At 40.3% G+C, this 22,844-nt stretch overlaps 2 long non-coding RNA genes across 4 annotated transcripts; both read left to right on the top strand.

Annotated features, from left to right (window-relative positions):
- Window positions 1–3,952: 3,952 nt before the first annotated feature.
- Window positions 3,953–9,286, top strand: LOC140578115 (uncharacterized). 2 transcript variants are annotated; one of them, XR_011982129.1, is made up of 10 exons: window positions 3,953–4,191; window positions 4,281–4,422; window positions 5,083–5,168; window positions 5,439–5,519; window positions 5,773–5,858; window positions 6,865–6,928; window positions 8,319–8,385; window positions 8,601–8,755; window positions 8,868–8,978; window positions 9,160–9,286. It is a non-coding gene; the product is annotated as an uncharacterized lncRNA (long non-coding RNA). The 2 variants fall into 2 exon arrangements; XR_011982128.1 differs by having other exon boundaries at window positions 8,601–8,759.
- Window positions 9,287–15,846: 6,560 nt separating this feature from the next.
- On the top strand, window positions 15,847–21,624 carry LOC140578113 (uncharacterized). 2 transcript variants are annotated; one of them, XR_011982125.1, is made up of 11 exons: window positions 15,847–16,048; window positions 16,155–16,567; window positions 16,657–16,798; window positions 17,459–17,544; window positions 17,815–17,895; window positions 18,149–18,234; window positions 19,241–19,304; window positions 20,657–20,723; window positions 20,939–21,093; window positions 21,206–21,316; window positions 21,498–21,624. It is a non-coding gene; the product is annotated as an uncharacterized lncRNA (long non-coding RNA). The 2 variants fall into 2 exon arrangements; XR_011982124.1 differs by having other exon boundaries at window positions 20,939–21,097.
- Window positions 21,625–22,844: the final 1,220 nt, after the last annotated feature.

Below are 22,844 nucleotides of genomic sequence, written 5' to 3'. Positions count from 1 at the left end.
GGGGCAATAGCTTGGGGAGCCAGCCTATCTCAAAGCCTGTGGCCTGTTTGATTCTACCCCATGTTTCCTCCGTGTATGTCCGCTGTGATATGCTTAACAGACACGTTTGATGGCATTATTCTAACATAGCATGTTGCTAGATACCGCTCACTAGTTCCTACAGCTATTAAATGTATTTAAATGAAATCGGGGCATCTTGTTTAGAATAAAACTAAGAAAATACAGGAGATCGATCTTTCGCGTGTGTTGCTGCCGCCGCCATTTTGAAAGGCGCGTCTGCGTCACTGCGCATGCGCAAGCTTCGCATCCCATAAGGCAGTTATTTCGCCCGCATTGTTCAAACGGGTGGCACGCGCCTGGCCCTGCTCCTTGGATAATGGCAGCCTAGATCACGCTAGCTTTGTGCTACACTGACGGGACCCAGAGCCGCTATGGATGGATCTTCGCCTTTGGTGAAGTGTTTTTTTTTCTCTTTGACATTGAAATAAAACTGTTAAACTGATTACGGCTTTTTCTCATTTTTAAAAACTTGGGCTAAAGTAGTTGTGCTTGTTTCACACTTTCTCTTGTTTCGCTTGGGTATGCCTCTACTTAAATATTGTGTCTCTAGTTAAAATTTCCGGACTTGAAATGCCCTTAGATTCAGAACATGAGAAGGGTAACACATTGAATAGACTAAAATGAAATTTGAATAAATAAATCATGTATATATGTTTTGTTTTAGGGCGTAACACTAGAAAACGCAGACGGTACGTTTTGCTGCTAGGTTGTTTCTCTTTTGTTTCAGGGACCGCAGGTCTGGGCCTTATGTCCTAAAAATTATATGACAATATTGCAAAATATTTATCACAAATGCATATGTAGAAAACAGACTACGACAGGTGCTTTTGAGTTTTTCTGATTATGATGACCGAATTGTTTTATTAAGAGTTATGGAGTATGTGACCGATATATTATTAAATTACACCAACAACCTCAATGGTATTTATGTAAAAATAGTATATTATGATTGTTAATTATGCAGATGTTTAGGCTATATTATGATGCTCAGGATACTCAAGTTAATGCTGATGATATGAATGCTCTATAAGATATTTTATCGATATCACAGCCTGATAACCTTACAAGCTGCATTACTTCTGCATGCATGTTATGTTGTTAGAATGAGCGTGCACCTCAGAGTAACAGTAAGTTTACACAATGTTTTATTGTTTATGTTTTAAAGCATCCAACGCATTTACAGGCCAGTCCTGATGCAACATGGTTTTGCCTAGACGGTGTGTTCAGATGCCCATGCTGCACTTATGCAACTGACCAACAATTCAAATTTACAACACACATTCAGAGCCACGTGAGACATGCAGTACAGCATAGAGGTAATTCCTAATGATGTTTATTGGTCTATTGATTTTGGTGGTTTTAAAACATACACATGCTTAAATGTAGAATGCACTTCTTACAATCAAGATAGACAAAATGATGTGGAGTTCCTTAGTGGGAGTCCCTGAAGTCATGTGAATATTGGTAAGCTAATTTACCTATGTTTGTGTTTTGTTTGACACTGTAACTTTCTGATCAGCTACTCCTGACCTCACTCCCCCAGTCCCGTTCTGTGTATACCTTTCTTTTCTGTTGATAGCTTTGGTCTTCATGTTGCCGTCTTGCAGGTTTCTTCATCAGCAAATGCAACAATTATTGCAGACCCACAGGACACTTTCATTGTCTTTATTGCAGCCAAACAATAATACGCAAAGACCAGTTTAAACATCATGTATCCCAATGCATCAGTGAAACCAAGCCAACCACAACGGAAGCGCATCAGTCACCTCCCGCCTCTCCTGCTCCCTCCTTTACTGCTTCTGAAGCTGCATGTCCCCCTCCCCCAGTCCCCATCCTCCACCCCTCACTTTATTCATGTTCCTCTGATCCTGGCTCCTCAGCAGCACCAGCACTACCACCCTCTCACCCAAAGAAAGCAGAAAACAGTGAAGTGTACTAGCTGTGGCCTAATCCTTAATAGACGGAACCTACGGATACATCTTCGAAGACGTCACACTCCCATCAAAATGGACATTACGGCACAGAACCACCTCAGTGCTCAGTGTGTTGATTACACAAATGGAGTGTTTGCAGTAGCAAAGTCTTTTATAGCACCCAGCACACCAGTACGTGTCATTAAAAGGACATGGGGTCCTGAACAAAAAACAATGTGTGAGCTGGATATCTGCAGAATTAATGCAGAGTTTGCAGAGAGGTCAAACCTTCGTCCATTTGAGTGCCACCACATTCAGTCCCTCGTGTACTGCCCTCCAGCCAGAATGGACACTCCATCACTTACAGAGGATGTTTTGCAGGTGATGGTACATGACAAGTGGTTTGGGGAAGACAAAAAGGAAAGGTGTTTGGTACGTCAGAGAGAAGCAAATGATGCAGGAGTCCCGTTGTCCTGTCTGGTGACTGTGTGTGGACCCCCCTACAAAAAGCACATTTCTGTATACGAGTCAACTATCTCCTATTACAGCCGGCTTGGCAGAGTGGTGGTAAGGTACAATTCTAAAATCATTTCATGGCATTGTCCTTGCGCGAACCCAAGGCAGTCATGCATACCTAAATATGTTGCCAAGTGGCATTTATTTGAAACAGACCAGGCACTCTTCAGAAAAACCAGAAGTGTGGAGGAGAACATCACAGAACATTTTCCAATTGACATGGAAAGTTTTGACCTAGAAGAAGGAGCTCCATACTCACCTGAAGGCAAAAATCTGTCGCGGATGGTTCAATACATTTTTCATAAGAAGAAACTGCCTGCGATTTTCCCCTCAGACGTGGTCAAGACCATTCATTTCCCTGTGCACTTCATACCATCAGAAACCTTTTGCTCAGAATGTTTAGAGCCCACTCCTCTAAGCGAACCTGTGCTGATTACATCTAAGGCTAAAATCCTAACAATCACTGATGTCATAGAAGGTATGTTCTCTCTTTATTTAAATATTTATTATCGATATTTTAACATTTCATTACTCACTACATGTACTGTAAATGTCAGTGTAGCCATGACTTCCACTATCAGCAGCTTAGCCTCCTTCCCAGCAATTCACACTTGTATGCTTACTGAGATAATTTCATACACTGGCTTTTAGTACTGTGCAAAGTATAGAGACATGTCACAGTGTAAAATGGTGAAAGATAAATGTGTAACATTTACTGGTGCTTGTGTCCATTAGGAATTTCAGTGTACAGAAAATGGTGCTACAGGTGTGGTATGGCATATCGATACCAGGAGTGGACTGATGGTGTCCACAATTTCGATGACCACACACTTCTGTCCATATACATGTGCCATTTTCTACGCAATACACTTCAGGTAGGAACCATGTTCTGTTGTTTTAATCATTTAAAACAATTACGAATACTTTATCAAAATAATATATTGTAAAGCCTTTAAATGTCATACATCAATTTCACAGACTCATCAGGCAGTAGGGAGTGCCATGGATGTGTTGGAGAAGACCTCTGGTAAAACCTATCCATCCAGGGAAAGGGTCCTGCAGGCTTATTTAAGCTTTGAAGCACTGTCAGACCTCGGTTACACATATGCTTGTGTATCGTGTGGTTATCATCCAGTATCTGTTGTGATGGACCTTCATGAGAAGGGCGTTTTTAGCATGCCTGGTAAGTGAACACATTTATTCATTTTCTTAGTCTTACATTGTTTCAAGCACCACATATCCAGCTATGACTGTTTGGAACATGCTTACTTAAGTCTTGCTTTCCTTAGTGAGCAGCATTGAGGAACCATCTCAGACTTTTGATGGAAAGGTAAGTGTTGAAAATTTCTGGGAGATGGTTTCCCTTGAAATGATCAGCCTTGGGTTGGTCCCAAGTAAGTACAGTCCGCACAATGTTCTAGGTGGGATGACAGTATTCTAGCATTTACTTTGTTTATCGTGGAATAATGTACTGTTATGTTAATAATATTTTCTAACATCATTTAAAGGCAACAAGTCAAACCCATTTGTCGTCCATCCCAGTTACCATAGTTGGGCTCCGTGGATTGGTCCTCACACAAGAGATAGGGATGTTGTACTCAACACTGAATACAAAGAAGTGTATTCTGCTTGTAGTGCAAAGGAGGAATCTGAGTTTAACCTCACAGAGGACCGACTGACTGATGAACTTCTTAAGCTCAAGGTACTGAACTTAAGTCAATTTTTGTCAGTTTTGTCAAAGATGTGTGTTTTTGAACCACGCCAGACCAACTATACTAATGTTCATTATAGATGGAAGCTGTGCGTGCTCTGTGCCGACAGTGTGGCATAGACCCCAAAGGCTCACGGATGGACCTGGTAACGAGACTTCAACAAGAAATGAAGAACAGAGCGAGCTATGATAAGGTGTTTTCACAGATCTGGGGAGCTTCTGGTAAGTTGTGTTCTATTACTGAGAGACCGTTTTTACAGACAGTTCTTAGTTTCATTACTTGGAATGGTTGCACTCTGATTTACAGTTTCCTTAAACAGGTGGATGGGCTGTGGTCACCTGTCCTTGTGCTGTGGTGTATGGTGTTAAGTTCAACATAAGGGCTGAGAGCCCCCGGGACTTTGCTGACCTTTTATTGTCGATGAAACATTTTCCAAACATTGTATTATATGATTTTGCGAGAGGGTTGGCAACACATACCAACCTAAGAGATCCAGAATCATTACCCTTCAAACCTCATGGGGGTAGGTTACTTGAGCCTACTGAAGATAACATCAGATGTGCCACTACTGGACAGATAAAAGTGAGCTTGCCATGGCTAGTCACCAAGAAGCCAGTTCCTGATGAAAATGGCCACCCTATAACTGGATCGTCTGAGCATTATGCTCTTTATGATAGATTTCATGAGGCAAACTCAAAAGATGCCAGGGATGTCTTGCGAAAGGTGGAACTGGTCCCAGAGTTACGTGGTTGGATCAACAGCCCGTGTGCTGAACAGCTCTTTGCTGGAATGAGGAAAAACAATCATTTTCTCAACATGATGACTCCCTCATCGCATGTCTTTTTGATGCGAAATATTTTGTGTCACTACAACAATGCTAGAAATTCAAGAACCATAGAAAGCATGAAGAAGAGATTGGGCAAAGGAGTGGACATACAGTTAAATTCCAATGGTCAGACAGTTTTGGGTATGTATTCCACCCTCATTCTAAATTATTAGTGGTAATGTCATGTTTATGTCATGTTTATGTAATTTTGCTGTCCGGTGCCGTGAAGTTATATTTGTCTTTTAATTGTAGGTGATTCCTCATGTTTATTTTGCAATTTGAAAGATCATAAAGCTATAACTTACAAATCTGTCAGAAATGCTAGACAGCATAGCGTTGATGAGAAATGCATGCAGTACAACCGATTTAACTCATTCTAAATCATTTGGTTTAAAATGTGCTTTTTTGCAGCACCAGCTGAAGCACCAGCCGAACAAGCACAAACAACAACAGCAGCACCAGCTCATGGTATGACAACTGCAGCATCCCCTGGTATGAAGACAATATATATTTTTTGAGGGCCTGGTTGTACAACTTAATAAAAACCTTAACACATCCATGTTTTTTAGAATATGTATACTTATGTATGTTTGCAGTGGGTACTTGATCTGCAGCTAAATGTATACCAACCTTCAGCCACCCTAAGAAAGTGTTATATGCTTCATAAGATGGCTCAGTATCACAGAAATGTGGTGAAACACTTATTTGGTTAATATTTTCATGCATGGTCTGATATGTATGACAGGAGATCTACCAGTGTGCAGTGATGACTGCTGGGGACTACCACATCTGGAGCACACAAGTGCCCGATCGGAAATCAGAGACTCAGAGGTGCATGTTTTATGTTTTGTTCCTCCGTATTTGTTTGTTTGTTTATATATTGATTGACTCATTTGATTGATTGCCGCATGGGCTCTCTTAGTCGCAAATTTGGAAACCATTTAACAATTGGCAACCATTTCATGTAATACAGTTGTCATTGTTTATGGGTGTTATAACTTTTAACATCTAATGTATCGGTTATTATATTATTTATAACTTGGAAACAAACTATTCATTAATCAGTAATACAATTCCTTTTGTGTCATACTTTTTAAATATTTTCTGTGATGCCTCGTAGTGCATGGCATATAAGTGAAGTGATTAGTTGTCATTGACACACCACAGCACACAGTGCACAACAACAAAATGTGTACTCTGCATTTAACCTATATGACACCATGACATTGCAGAGGAGAGCAGTGCTTGGGGGTGGTACCTTGCTCAGGGTACTTCAGTGGCACCTTTCGATTACAAGTGCACTTCCCTATCCATTAGGCCACCACTGACCCTATTACAAACAGCAGCATAATTTAATGGAGTCAGATTAATTGGTCTTAGTGATCTGATCTGAAGGTGGGGATTAGGGTTGTAACGGTATGAGATTTTCACGGTATGATAATCGTCTCAGAAAATATCACGGTTTCGTGGTATACGGTATTAAACTATCATTATTATTAGTATAATCATCAGCTACAATGACCCTTAAATGAATAAAAAGAGATATGGTTTTTGGATGAACATGGTTTATTGTAACAAACTTTTTTTTAATGAAAATAAAAAAAACTTATGGAAGTATGAGTCTAACTTTTGGGGGAAAAATAAATAAAATAAAGCTGCGCATCTCCCATTTGAACAAAATAAGGAATAAGTTATTTCTCTTTATATTAGACAAGAATAAATCAAACTGTCCTTCCTCTTTAACAGCATATATGGGAGAGCAATATGTGCAGGGTCATGTTTGTTAATATTTTCCTGAGATTATCATAGCAGCATGCATTTCTTTGCTTTTTTTCAGGTCAGATTATGATGAAGAAATGTAAGCATGTTGAGATTTTCAGGGCTCAATCTTGACCGCTGAGGTGAGAGAATGTGTCCACTTGTACTAAACACCTATGAGTTTTCAGTTAGTGTATTTGATGATTATTCTTTTAAATAAAATTATAAAATGATCATTAAGTGTTCTCTTGAGAGTAGCTCTGGATATGTTCATGTGTTCACGTCTTCACATAGTGAATGAGACAGCAGACGCTTTAAAAACCATGACCATCATGCAGTGGCGGTTTTAGGCATGGGCGAACGGGGCAGCCGCCCGGGGCGGCACTTTTTCATGTCACGTGGGGGGCGGCACACGAACTTGGAGGAAAACAAAAATAATCTAAATAAAGCGTTTTTCTAGAGGATGGGCGAGCGGAGACGATAAGGGATGAAGTTGGGAGGGCGCCGGGAGGGATTCTATGGGGGGCGGCACACGAACCTGGAGGACAAAATAATCATCTGTGCCGCTGTGTGTGTGTGTGTGTGTGTGTGTGTGTGTGTGTGTGTGTGTGTGTGTGTGTGTGTGGGGGGGGGGGGGGGGGGGGTAGTTGGTTAATGAGCAAGCGGCAGCCTTTTTGCGCTGTATATTCACAGACGCACATCGCGATTTAATTTGCTGCACAGCTATATTTTGATTTATTCATCCATCTATCTATCAAATCGGACATTTTACGTGGCATCTGAATTATACTGTAATTGACTCCAATTACATGACTGGATTCCGGGATTCCCTCTGCATCACAGAAATAATACGGCTTTAAGTTATAAATGGAACTTACCTTTATCTTCACGGAGGGATGGTGTTCGCGAATATGGGAGAACATGTTCGACGTATTTCCTCCTTTTGCGGCCACTGTTCGTCCACATTTCTTGCAAACTGGATATCCACCCCACGATCATTTTTCGGATACCCAAAATATTCCCATACTGCAGATTTTAATTTTTTTTTCGGCAGGAAATAGAGATTAGAATTTGCAGCCACTATCGGACATTTTCGCCGCTGTGCATTTATGGGTGGAGTCTAAGCAGTAAAGCGGAAAGAAGTTGCATATACACAGCAGCGCAGGTGAGATCTGGTTTCTTTTTTTTTTTTCCAAACCGCGGATAGGCAAATGTGCATGATATGATAATCGTACATGTCAATATCACAATAAACCGCCATACCGGTATACCGTTACAACCCTAGTGGGGATTGATACACCTTACAAAGTTGATGCTGTAATATTTATCACTCTGATGCATTGTTCTGACCCATATGCATATAAGCCTTTCAGTCTGACAAGCTGGTAGTATCATGACTGCCTTTTTCCAGGTCTGGTGCCCAACGTGATCAAATTGTTTTACACCTGTGCCCTCAGGTGGAGTCAACTCTATGTGATACCATTACAATATGTCATAGTTTTACAATAGTTGTGACAATATAATTTCTTTTAGGAAAATTCAATGTGTTGAAAGCACAGATGGTAGAGGAGGAGGAATGGGTTCCATCTCCATTGAACAGGTATTTATGTAGCTGATCTTACAGCTGAACCTGCTGTTTTTCTCTTTTTTTCTCTGTGCTTACTGTGCTGTACCCTACAAAAATGTGAAAACAATGAGCTTCATTTTAAGCAGTTGGAGTTGGAATGTAGAAGTCATGCTATTTTTGTCTGTTTTTGTTATATTACAGAACTATTGTAAAATAATATTTGCGTGCTTGTATGATTTCTTTCACAGATCCCCCTCGACGTCCTGGAGGATATCCTTTTAGAAGTAGTCCTGTTCGAGGGTGACAAAGCTTTTTTAAAGCTGTCACTTGTTTGTCACCTTTTTTTGGGACTTAGTCGGAAGGGAAACATTCCGTGCCCGAGCGCATTTTCAGTGGCTTGACAGTAGGTATAAAACATATTATGATATTTGAATACCCTTTGAGTTAGGATGTTTGTATTCCCATTAACAAGGGATTTTACTCTAATGAATCATTCTTAAATTTGAAACCTACAGGTGTAGTCCCATGGAAACTGTACAGTGCGGCCTATCAAGCACAATTCCGACGATTGTATCGCCTGGAATGCTGCCAGCACTGTCTAGAGACTTATAAGAACAGCTTACCAGGTATGCATACTGTGTAAGAATGTTGACAATTGTTGCTGAAGTCAGTGGTTGCAAAAAGAAAGTCACCAGAACAATTTATTGTGTGTCAGGTCCTGAATATTTTCTTGAAAGTATGCAATGAAAAACATTGTTGCTCTGTTTTGATACTAAGTATGCTTGCTTATTATTTATTGTCCCATAGGCTACATTGGGCGTGGAAGACGAGGGGAACTTCACACAGCCTGGGTTCTGCAGCGAGTTCTGCAAACACCTTACGGAAGACTTGGGTGTGTGAATGGGTGGGTGGGTCAGTGAGTGAGTGAGTGAATGGGTGGGTATGTAAGGAAAATAGCAAATTGGATGACTTTGGAATAAAAAAATAACAGCTACTATGCCTCTGTTTCCTTGTCTACACACAGACTACACACATGACCGAACCACATTTTAAGTTTTATCAGCTTTTCATTAAAAAGCACAGTGGCACCCAATTGTGATGAGTTACTGTATGTGGAAATGAGTGGCACCTCTGTATCATTTGTGAATAATTTGTCATCTCATATCGACATTAAATCATAAGTTTATTTAATTTTAATGTTGGCACAGAAATAAGTTACAGTGCCTTTGGAAATGCAATAAAATGCTCATTTGGAAAACGTTTAACTATCCTTTGTAATTGAGTAAAATTATGATAACTGAATACTTTTATAAGGCACTGTATACTTGATTGCAATGGGTTTTATTACTTTCCGGCTATATTAATACACCAATCAATATGTTAACCAATCATCACAGACAAGCATTACATCGATATCGGATTGAAACTATATTATGGCCATCCTACAGCTACATAAACAAGGGTAAATAGTCCTACTTTCACTGTCCTGGAGAGAGAGAGCGAGAGAGACAGAGATGTAAACATGTAAGCAGCAGCAGAATAAAATAGAAATATGATTTCAGAATGTTTTACTTACTGTATGCAAATGTCATTTTCGAGAAATGTTTGGCTCGCATTATCACCAAATTGATGACAATATCACCATTTACTACAAAACTTTGAACTCAATAATTAACAAAATAATATATAAGAAATAAATTGAGAAACTAAATTTCCTGTTACAGACAATTTATCTTAAAATAGTTTGATGTTCAGAATGCTCCTCACTCCACTTCACGCAACTTTAAAACACGCAAGGACCATGTTAGGCCAAAAGCTGAACAATGTTTGTGGGCAACACTCTTGATTTCCCCAGGAGATCTAGACATAGCATATACGCTCACCTAAAGGATTATTAGGAACACCTGTTCAATTTCTCATTAATGCAATTATCTAATCAACCAATCACATGGCAGTTGCTTCAATGCATTTAGGGGTGTGGTCCTGGTCAAGACAATCTCCTGAACTCCAAACTGAATGTCAGAATGGGAAAGAAAGGTGATTTAAGCAATTTTGAGCGTGGCATAGTTGTTGGTGCCAGACGGGCCGGTCTGAGTATTTCACAATCTGCTCAGTTACTGGGATTTTCACGCACAACCATTTCTAGGGTTTACAAAGAATGGTGTGCAAAGGGAAAAACATCCAGTATGCGGCAGTCCCGTTGGGCGAAAATGCCTTGTTGATGCTAGAGGTCAGAGGAGAATGGTCCGACTGATTCAAGCTGATAGAAGAGCAACTTTGGCTGAAATAACCACTCGTTACAACCGAGGTATGCAGCAAAGCATTTGTGAAGCCACAACACGCACAACCTTGAGGCGGATGGGCTACAACAGCAGAAGACCCCACCGGGTACCACTCATCTCCACTACAAATAGGAAAAAGAGGCTACAATTTGCACGAGCTCACCAAAATTGGACAGTTGAAGACTGGAAAAATGTTGCCTGGTCTGATGAGTCTCGATTTCTGTTGAGACATTCAAATGGTAGAGTCAGAATTTGGCGTAAACAGAATGAGAACATGGATCCATCATGCCTTGTTACCACTGTGCAGGCTGCTGGTGGTGGTGTAATGGTGTGGGGGATGTTTTCTTGGCACACTTTAGGCCCCTTAGTGCCAATTGGGCATCGTTTAAATGCCACGGCCTACCTGAGCATTGTTTCTGACCATGTCCATCCCTTTATGACCACCATGTACCCATCCTCTGATGGCTACTTCCAGCAGGATAATGCACCATGTCACAAAGCTCGAATCATTTCAAATTGATTTCTTGAACATGACAATGAGTTCACTGTACTACAATGGCCCCAACAGTCACCAGATCTCAACCCAATAGAGCATCTTCGGGATGTGGTGGAACGGGAGCTTCGTGCCCTGGATGTGCATCCCACAAATCTCCATCAACTGCAAGATGCTATCCTATCAATATGGGCCAACATTTCTAAAGAATGCTTTCAGCACCTTGTTGAATCAATGCCACGTAGAATTAAGGCAGTTCTGAAGGCGAAAGGGGGTCAAACACCATATTAGTATGGTGTTCCTAATAATCCTTTAGGTGAGTGTATGTGTGTATGTGCACAATGAATGAATGGAATAAGCTGCTACAGTTACATTGAACCATGTGCTTGTGCTCATGTGCACAAGCACACACACACACACACACACACACACACACACGCCGATGGGCTTTAAAGTTTAACTTTAGGTTTGTGAAAGCAGACATAATTATTTCTGTCAGGACCTCGATGTGTATCCAAGCCCCAAAAACACACTAACTCAGGCGTTCACGCAACTTATCGCGAAAAACCAGACAGAAATAGACTTGAAAATTTTAAAGAAAAGACATTAGCGGTTTTTGTTAATGTTTAAAGGTATAAAAAAAAACCTTTGCTGCCTTTCTTAAATGGCTAGAAAACATTGCCTCAACACTATTAAACACGGAATCCGCTGTTTGTAAACGGTCCGCATTTTACCCTCACCGCTAAAATAGTTGTGCTTGTTTCACACTTTCTCTTGTTTCGCTTGGGTATGCCTCTACTTAAATATTGTGTCTCTAGTTAAAAGTTTGGGACCTGTGTCTCATTCACATAGGCTTTCACATATGCAAATTGCCACCCCTCTTCTGGGCTAATGCCTTACGCTCATTTTGACAACGAATTGCCAGCGTTATTCGTTGATTTTTTTTGTCTAAAATGTTTATTATTCACATTGGTAGAAAAGTGCTTCAATACTTTAAAAAAAGGTCATGGTTTATTTGAAATAACTGGGCACTCCGTTTGTTGCTGCCATATTTTGAAATGGGTTGTCTAAGGAATCCTTATTCTTTGTTTGATGCCCCGGTTTCGGGTAAACATCCGCGACGGTTTATGACTACACCACATGGCCAAAGTGGCCTGCGAACGGACGATCACCCTGATAACAAAATACAACTAAATACATCTTTGTCAGGATGTGGGGCGGGGCAGGTCTATGACATTCGGGCTAAATGGGGGCAATAGCTTGGGGAGCCAGCCTATCTCAAAGCCTGTGGCCTGTTTGATTCTACCCCATGTTTCCTCCGTGTATGTCCGCTGTGATATGCTTAACAGACACGTTTGATGGCATTATTCTAACATAGCATGTTGCTAAATACCGCTCACTAGTTCCTACAGCTATTAAATGTATTTAAATGAAATCGGGGCATCTTGTTTAGAATAAAACTAAGAAAATACAGGAGATCGATCTTTCGCGTGTGTTGCTGCCGCCGCCATTTTGAAAGGCGCGTCTGCGTCACTGCGCATGCGCAAGCTTCGCATCCCATAAGGCAGTTATTTCGCCCGCATTGTTCAAACGGGTGGCACGCGCCTGGCCCTGCTCCTTGGATAATGGCAGCCTAGATCACGCTAGCTTTGTGCTACACTGACGGGACCCAGAGCCGCTATGGATGGATCTTCGCCTTTGGTGAAGTGTTTTTTTTTCTCTTTGACATTGAAATAAAACTGTTAAACTGATTACGGCTTTTTCTCATTTTTAAAAACTTGGGCTAAAGTAGTTGTGCTTGTTTCACACTTTCTCTTGTTTCGCTTGGGTATGCCTCTACTTAAATATTGTGTCTCTAGTTAAAATTTCCGGACTTGAAATGCCCTTAGATTCAGAACATGAGAAGGGTAACACATTGAATAGACTAAAATGAAATTTGAATAAATAAATCATGTATATATGTTTTGTTTTAGGGCGTAACACTAGAAAACGCAGACGGTACGTTTTGCTGCTAGGTTGTTTCTCTTTTGTTTCAGGGACCGCAGGTCTGGGCCTTATGTCCTAAAAATTATATGACAATATTGCAAAATATTTATCACAAATGCATATGTAGAAAACAGACTACGACAGGTGCTTTTGAGTTTTTCTGATTATGATGACCGAATTGTTTTATTAAGAGTTATGGAGTATGTGACCGATATATTATTAAATTACACCAACAACCTCAATGGTATTTATGTAAAAATAGTATATTATGATTGTTAATTATGCAGATGTTTAGGCTATATTATGATGCTCAGGATACTCAAGTTAATGCTGATGATATGAATGCTCTATAAGATATTTTATCGATATCACAGCCTGATAACCTTACAAGCTGCATTACTTCTGCATGCATGTTATGTTGTTAGAATGAGCGTGCACCTCAGAGTAACAGTAAGTTTACACAATGTTTTATTGTTTATGTTTTAAAGCATCCAACGCATTTACAGGCCAGTCCTGATGCAACATGGTTTTGCCTAGACGGTGTGTTCAGATGCCCATGCTGCACTTATGCAACTGACCAACAATTCAAATTTACAACACACATTCAGAGCCACGTGAGACATGCAGTACAGCATAGAGGTAATTCCTAATGATGTTTATTGGTCTATTGATTTTGGTGGTTTTAAAACATACACATGCTTAAATGTAGAATGCACTTCTTACAATCAAGATAGACAAAATGATGTGGAGTTCCTTAGTGGGAGTCCCTGAAGTCATGTGAATATTGGTAAGCTAATTTACCTATGTTTGTGTTTTGTTTGACACTGTAACTTTCTGATCAGCTACTCCTGACCTCACTCCCCCAGTCCCGTTCTGTGTATACCTTTCTTTTCTGTTGATAGCTTTGGTCTTCATGTTGCCGTCTTGCAGGTTTCTTCATCAGCAAATGCAACAATTATTGCAGACCCACAGGACACTTTCATTGTCTTTATTGCAGCCAAACAATAATACGCAAAGACCAGTTTAAACATCATGTATCCCAATGCATCAGTGAAACCAAGCCAACCACAACGGAAGCGCATCAGTCACCTCCCGCCTCTCCTGCTCCCTCCTTTACTGCTTCTGAAGCTGCATGTCCCCCTCCCCCAGTCCCCATCCTCCACCCCTCACTTTATTCATGTTCCTCTGATCCTGGCTCCTCAGCAGCACCAGCACTACCACCCTCTCACCCAAAGAAAGCAGAAAACAGTGAAGTGTACTAGCTGTGGCCTAATCCTTAATAGACGGAACCTACGGATACATCTTCGAAGACGTCACACTCCCATCAAAATGGACATTACGGCACAGAACCACCTCAGTGCTCAGTGTGTTGATTACACAAATGGAGTGTTTGCAGTAGCAAAGTCTTTTATAGCACCCAGCACACCAGTACGTGTCATTAAAAGGACATGGGGTCCTGAACAAAAAACAATGTGTGAGCTGGATATCTGCAGAATTAATGCAGAGTTTGCAGAGAGGTCAAACCTTCGTCCATTTGAGTGCCACCACATTCAGTCCCTCGTGTACTGCCCTCCAGCCAGAATGGACACTCCATCACTTACAGAGGATGTTTTGCAGGTGATGGTACATGACAAGTGGTTTGGGGAAGACAAAAAGGAAAGGTGTTTGGTACGTCAGAGAGAAGCAAATGATGCAGGAGTCCCGTTGTCCTGTCTGGTGACTGTGTGTGGACCCCCCTACAAAAAGCACATTTCTGTATACGAGTCAACTATCTCCTATTACAGCCGGCTTGGCAGAGTGGTGGTAAGGTACAATTCTAAAATCATTTCATGGCATTGTCCTTGCGCGAACCCAAGGCAGTCATGCATACCTAAATATGTTGCCAAGTGGCATTTATTTGAAACAGACCAGGCACTCTTCAGAAAAACCAGAAGTGTGGAGGAGAACATCACAGAACATTTTCCAATTGACATGGAAAGTTTTGACCTAGAAGAAGGAGCTCCATACTCACCTGAAGGCAAAAATCTGTCGCGGATGGTTCAATACATTTTTCATAAGAAGAAACTGCCTGCGATTTTCCCCTCAGACGTGGTCAAGACCATTCATTTCCCTGTGCACTTCATACCATCAGAAACCTTTTGCTCAGAATGTTTAGAGCCCACTCCTCTAAGCGAACCTGTGCTGATTACATCTAAGGCTAAAATCCTAACAATCACTGATGTCATAGAAGGTATGTTCTCTCTTTATTTAAATATTTATTATCGATATTTTAACATTTCATTACTCACTACATGTACTGTAAATGTCAGTGTAGCCATGACTTCCACTATCAGCAGCTTAGCCTCCTTCCCAGCAATTCACACTTGTATGCTTACTGAGATAATTTCATACACTGGCTTTTAGTACTGTGCAAAGTATAGAGACATGTCACAGTGTAAAATGGTGAAAGATAAATGTGTAACATTTACTGGTGCTTGTGTCCATTAGGAATTTCAGTGTACAGAAAATGGTGCTACAGGTGTGGTATGGCATATCGATACCAGGAGTGGACTGATGGTGTCCACAATTTCGATGACCACACACTTCTGTCCATATACATGTGCCATTTTCTACGCAATACACTTCAGGTAGGAACCATGTTCTGTTGTTTTAATCATTTAAAACAATTACGAATACTTTATCAAAATAATATATTGTAAAGCCTTTAAATGTCATACATCAATTTCACAGACTCATCAGGCAGTAGGGAGTGCCATGGATGTGTTGGAGAAGACCTCTGGTAAAACCTATCCATCCAGGGAAAGGGTCCTGCAGGCTTATTTAAGCTTTGAAGCACTGTCAGACCTCGGTTACACATATGCTTGTGTATCGTGTGGTTATCATCCAGTATCTGTTGTGATGGACCTTCATGAGAAGGGCGTTTTTAGCATGCCTGGTAAGTGAACACATTTATTCATTTTCTTAGTCTTACATTGTTTCAAGCACCACATATCCAGCTATGACTGTTTGGAACATGCTTACTTAAGTCTTGCTTTCCTTAGTGAGCAGCATTGAGGAACCATCTCAGACTTTTGATGGAAAGGTAAGTGTTGAAAATTTCTGGGAGATGGTTTCCCTTGAAATGATCAGCCGTGGGTTGGTCCCAAGTAAGTACAGTCCGCACAATGTTCTAGGTGGGATGACAGTATTCTAGCATTTACTTTGTTTATCGTGGAATAATGTACTGTTATGTTAATAATATTTTCTAACATCATTTAAAGGCAACAAGTCAAACCCATTTGTCGTCCATCCCAGTTACCATAGTTGGGCTCCGTGGATTGGTCCTCACACAAGAGATAGGGATGTTGTACTCAACACTGAATACAAAGAAGTGTATTCTGCTTGTAGTGCAAAGGAGGAATCTGAGTTTAACCTCACAGAGGACCGACTGACTGATGAACTTCTTAAGCTCAAGGTACTGAACTTAAGTCAATTTTTGTCAGTTTTGTCAAAGATGTGTGTTTTTGAACCACGCCAGACCAACTATACTAATGTTCATTATAGATGGAAGCTGTGCGTGCTCTGTGCCGACAGTGTGGCATAGACCCCAAAGGCTCACGGATGGACCTGGTAACGAGACTTCAACAAGAAATGAAGAACAGAGCGAGCTATGATAAGGTGTTTTCACAGATCTGGGGAGCTTCTGGTAAGTTGTGTTCTATTACTGAGAGACCGTTTTTACAGACAGTTCTTAGTTTCATTACTTGGAATGGTTGCACTCTGATTTACAGTTTCCTTAAACAGGTGGATGGGCTGTGGTCACCTGTCCTTGTGCTGTGGTGTATGGTGTTAAGTTCAACATAAGGGCTGAGAGCCCCCGGGACTTTGCTGACCTTTTATTGTCGATGAAACATTTTCCAAACATTGTATTATATGATTTTGCGAGAGGGTTGGCAACACATACCAACCTAAGAGATCCAGAATCATTACCCTTCAAACCTCATGGGGGTAGGTTACTTGAGCCTACTGAAGATAACATCAGATGTGCCACTACTGGACAGATAAAAGTGAGCTTGCCATGGCTAGTCACCAAGAAGCCAGTTCCTGATGAAAATGGCCACCCTATAACTGGATCGTCTGAGCATTATGCTCTTTATGATAGATTTCATGAGGCAAACTCAAAAGATGCCAGGGATGTCTTGCGAAAGGTGGAACTGGTCCCAGAGTTACGTGGTTGGATCAACAGCCCGTGTGCTGAACAGCTCTTTGCTGGAATGAGGAAAAACAATCATTTTCTCAACATGATGACTCCCTCATCGCATGTCTTTTTGATGCGAAATATTTTGTGTCACTACAACAATGCTAGAAATTCAAGAACCATAGAAAGCATGAAGAAGAGATTGGGCAAAGGAGTGGACATACAGTTAAATTCCAATGGTCAGACAGTTTTGGGTATGTATTCCACCCTCATTCTAAATTATTAGTGGTAATGTCATGTTTATGTCATGTTTATGTAATTTTGCTGTCCGGTGCCGTGAAGTTATATTTGTCTTTTAATTGTAGGTGATTCCTCATGTTTATTTTGCAATTTGAAAGATCATAAAGCTATAACTTACAAATCTGTCAGAAATGCTAGACAGCATAGCGTTGATGAGAAATGCATGCAGTACAACCGATTTAACTCATTCTAAATCATTTGGTTTAAAATGTGCTTTTTTGCAGCACCAGCTGAAGCACCAGCCGAACAAGCACAAACAACAACAGCAGCACCAGCTCATGGTATGACAACTGCAGCATCCCCTGGTATGAAGACAATATATATTTTTTGAGGGCCTGGTTGTACAACTTAATAAAAACCTTAACACATCCATGTTTTTTAGAATATGTATACTTATGTATGTTTGCAGTGGGTACTTGATCTGCAGCTAAATGTATACCAACCTTCAGCCACCCTAAGAAAGTGTTATATGCTTCATAAGATGGCTCAGTATCACAGAAATGTGGTGAAACACTTATTTGGTTAATATTTTCATGCATGGTCTGATATGTATGACAGGAGATCTACCAGTGTGCAGTGATGACTGCTGGGGACTACCACATCTGGAGCACACAAGTGCCCGATCGGAAATCAGAGACTCAGAGGTGCATGTTTTATGTTTTGTTCCTCCGTATTTGTTTGTTTGTTTATATATTGATTGACTCATTTGATTGATTGCCGCATGGGCTCTCTTAGTCGCAAATTTGGAAACCATTTAACAATTGGCAACCATTTCATGTAATACAGTTGTCATTGTTTATGGGTGTTATAACTTTTAACATCTAATGTATCGGTTATTATATTATTTATAACTTGGAAACAAACTATTCATTAATCAGTAATACAATTCCTTTTGTGTCATACTTTTTAAATATTTTCTGTGATGCCTCGTAGTGCATGGCATATAAGTGAAGTGATTAGTTGTCATTGACACACCACAGCACACAGTGCACAACAACAAAATGTGTACTCTGCATTTAACCTATATGACACCATGACATTGCAGAGGAGAGCAGTGCTTGGGGGTGGTACCTTGCTCAGGGTACTTCAGTGGCACCTTTCGATTACAAGTGCACTTCCCTATCCATTAGGCCACCACTGACCCTATTACAAACAGCAGCATAATTTAATGGAGTCAGATTAATTGGTCTTAGTGATCTGATCTGAAGGTGGGGATTAGGGTTGTAACGGTATGAGATTTTCACGGTATGATAATCGTCTCAGAAAATATCACGGTTTCGTGGTATACGGTATTAAACTATCATTATTATTAGTATAATCATCAGCTACAATGACCCTTAAATGAATAAAAAGAGATATGGTTTTTGGATGAACATGGTTTATTGTAACAAACTTTTTTTTAATGAAAATAAAAAAAACTTATGGAAGTATGAGTCTAACTTTTGGGGGAAAAATAAATAAAATAAAGCTGCGCATCTCCCATTTGAACAAAATAAGGAATAAGTTATTTCTCTTTATATTAGACAAGAATAAATCAAACTGTCCTTCCTCTTTAACAGCATATATGGGAGAGCAATATGTGCAGGGTCATGTTTGTTAATATTTTCCTGAGATTATCATAGCAGCATGCATTTCTTTGCTTTTTTTCAGGTCAGATTATGATGAAGAAATGTAAGCATGTTGAGATTTTCAGGGCTCAATCTTGACCGCTGAGGTGAGAGAATGTGTCCACTTGTACTAAACACCTATGAGTTTTCAGTTAGTGTATTTGATGATTATTCTTTTAAATAAAATTATAAAATGATCATTAAGTGTTCTCTTGAGAGTAGCTCTGGATATGTTCATGTGTTCACGTCTTCACATAGTGAATGAGACAGCAGACGCTTTAAAAACCATGACCATCATGCAGTGGCGGTTTTAGGCATGGGCGAACGGGGCAGCCGCCCGGGGCGGCACTTTTTCATGTCACGTGGGGGGCGGCACACGAACTTGGAGGAAAACAAAAATAATCTAAATAAAGCGTTTTTCTAGAGGATGGGCGAGCGGGGACGATAAGGGATGAAGTTGGGAGGGCGCCGGGAGGGATTCTATGGGGGGCGGCACACGAACCTGGAGGACAAAATAATCATCTGTGCCGCTGTGTGTGTGTGTGTGTGTGTGTGGTGGGGGGGGGGGGGTAGTTGGTTAATGAGCAAGCGGCAGCCTTTTTGCGCTGTATATTCACAGACGCACATCGCGATTTAATTTGCTGCACAGCTATATTTTGATTTATTCATCCATCTATCTATCAAATCGGACATTTTACGTGGCATCTGAATTATACTGTAATTGACTCCAATTACATGACTGGATTCCGGGATTCCCTCTGCATCACAGAAATAATACGGCTTTAAGTTATAAATGGAACTTACCTTTATCTTCACGGAGGGATGGTGTTCGCGAATATGGGAGAACATGTTCGACGTATTTCCTCCTTTTGCGGCCACTGTTCGTCCACATTTCTTGCAAACTGGATATCCACCCCACGATCATTTTTCGGATACCCAAAATATTCCCATACTGCAGATTTTAATTTTTTTTTCGGCGGGAAATAGAGATTAGAATTTGCAGCCACTATCGGACATTTTCGCCGCTGTGCATTTATGGGTGGAGTCTAAGCAGTAAAGCGGAAAGAAGTTGCATATACACAGCAGCGCAGGTGAGATCTGGTTTCTTTTTTTTTTTTCCAAACCGCGGATAGGCAAATGTGCATGATATGATAATCGTACATGTCAATATCACAATAAACCGCCATACCGGTATACCGTTACAACCCTAGTGGGGATTGATACACCTTACAAAGTTGATGCTGTAATATTTATCACTCTGATGCATTGTTCTGACCCATATGCATATAAGCCTTTCAGTCTGACAAGCTGGTAGTATCATGACTGCCTTTTTCCAGGTCTGGTGCCCAACGTGATCAAATTGTTTTACACCTGTGCCCTCAGGTGGAGTCAACTCTATGTGATACCATTACAATATGTCATAGTTTTACAATAGTTGTGACAATATAATTTCTTTTAGGAAAATTCAATGTGTTGAAAGCACAGATGGTAGAGGAGGAGGAATGGGTTCCATCTCCATTGAACAGGTATTTATGTAGCTGATCTTACAGCTGAACCTGCTGTTTTTCTCTTTTTTTCTCTGTGCTTACTGTGCTGTACCCTACAAAAATGTGAAAACAATGAGCTTCATTTTAAGCAGTTGGAGTTGGAATGTAGAAGTCATGCTATTTTTGTCTGTTTTTGTTATATTACAGAACTATTGTAAAATAATATTTGCGTGCTTGTATGATTTCTTTCACAGATCCCCCTCGACGTCCTGGAGGATATCCTTTTAGAAGTAGTCCTGTTCGAGGGTGACAAAGCTTTTTTAAAGCTGTCACTTGTTTGTCACCTTTTTTTGGGACTTAGTCGGAAGGGAAACATTCCGTGCCCGAGCGCATTTTCAGTGGCTTGACAGTAGGTATAAAACATATTATGATATTTGAATACCCTTTGAGTTAGGATGTTTGTATTCCCATTAACAAGGGATTTTACTCTAATGAATCATTCTTAAATTTGAAACCTACAGGTGTAGTCCCATGGAAACTGTACAGTGCGGCCTATCAAGCACAATTCCGACGATTGTATCGCCTGGAATGCTGCCAGCACTGTCTAGAGACTTATAAGAACAGCTTACCAGGTATGCATACTGTGTAAGAATGTTGACAATTGTTGCTGAAGTCAGTGGTTGCAAAAAGAAAGTCACCAGAACAATTTATTGTGTGTCAGGTCCTGAATATTTTCTTGAAAGTATGCAATGAAAAACATTGTTGCTCTGTTTTGATACTAAGTATGCTTGCTTATTATTTATTGTCCCATAGGCTACATTGGGCGTGGAAGACGAGGGGAACTTCACACAGCCTGGGTTCTGCAGCGAGTTCTGCAAACACCTTACGGAAGACTTGGGTGTGTGAATGGGTGGGTGGGTCAGTGAGTGAGTGAGTGAATGGGTGGGTATGTAAGGAAAATAGCAAATTGGATGACTTTGGAATAAAAAAATAACAGCTACTATGCCTCTGTTTCCTTGTCTACACACAGACTACACACATGACCGAACCACATTTTAAGTTTTATCAGCTTTTCATTAAAAAGCACAGTGGCACCCAATTGTGATGAGTTACTGTATGTGGAAATGAGTGGCACCTCTGTATCATTTGTGAATAATTTGTCATCTCATATCGACATTAAATCATAAGTTTATTTAATTTTAATGTTGGCACAGAAATAAGTTACAGTGCCTTTGGAAATGCAATAAAATGCTCATTTGGAAAACGTTTAACTATCCTTTGTAATTGAGTAAAATTATGATAACTGAATACTTTTATAAGGCACTGTATACTTGATTGCAATGGGTTTTATTACTTTCCGGCTATATTAATACACCAATCAATATGTTAACCAATCATCACAGACAAGCATTACATCGATATCGGATTGAAACTATATTATGGCCATCCTACAGCTACATAAACAAGGGTAAATAGTCCTACTTTCACTGTCCTGGAGAGAGAGAGCGAGAGAGACAGAGATGTAAACATGTAAGCAGCAGCAGAATAAAATAGAAATATGATTTCAGAATGTTTTACTTACTGTATGCAAATGTCATTTTCGAGAAATGTTTGGCTCGCATTATCACCAAATTGATGACAATATCACCATTTACTACAAAACTTTGAACTCAATAATTAACAAAATAATATATAAGAAATAAATTGAGAAACTAAATTTCCTGTTACAGACAATTTATCTTAAAATAGTTTGATGTTCAGAATGCTCCTCACTCCACTTCACGCAACTTTAAAACACGCAAGGACCATGTTAGGCCAAAAGCTGAACAATGTTTGTGGGCAACACTCTTGATTTCCCCAGGAGATCTAGACATAGCATATATGCTCACCTAAAGGATTATTAGGAACACCTGTTCAATTTCTCATTAATGCAATTATCTAATCAACCAATCACATGGCAGTTGCTTCAATGCATTTAGGGGTGTGGTCCTGGTCAAGACAATCTCCTGAACTCCAAACTGAATGTCAGAATGGGAAAGAAAGGTGATTTAAGCAATTTTGAGCGTGGCATAGTTGTTGGTGCCAGACGGGCCGGTCTGAGTATTTCACAATCTGCTCAGTTACTGGGATTTTCACGCACAACCATTTCTAGGGTTTACA

Source organism: Paramormyrops kingsleyae, chromosome 13 (assembly GCF_048594095.1).
Source record: "Paramormyrops kingsleyae isolate MSU_618 chromosome 13, PKINGS_0.4, whole genome shotgun sequence".
Classification (NCBI taxonomy): Eukaryota; Metazoa; Chordata; class Actinopteri; order Osteoglossiformes; family Mormyridae; genus Paramormyrops; species Paramormyrops kingsleyae.
Note: the sequence above shows the minus strand (reverse complement) of the source record. Positions and strands in the feature narration are given on the sequence as shown.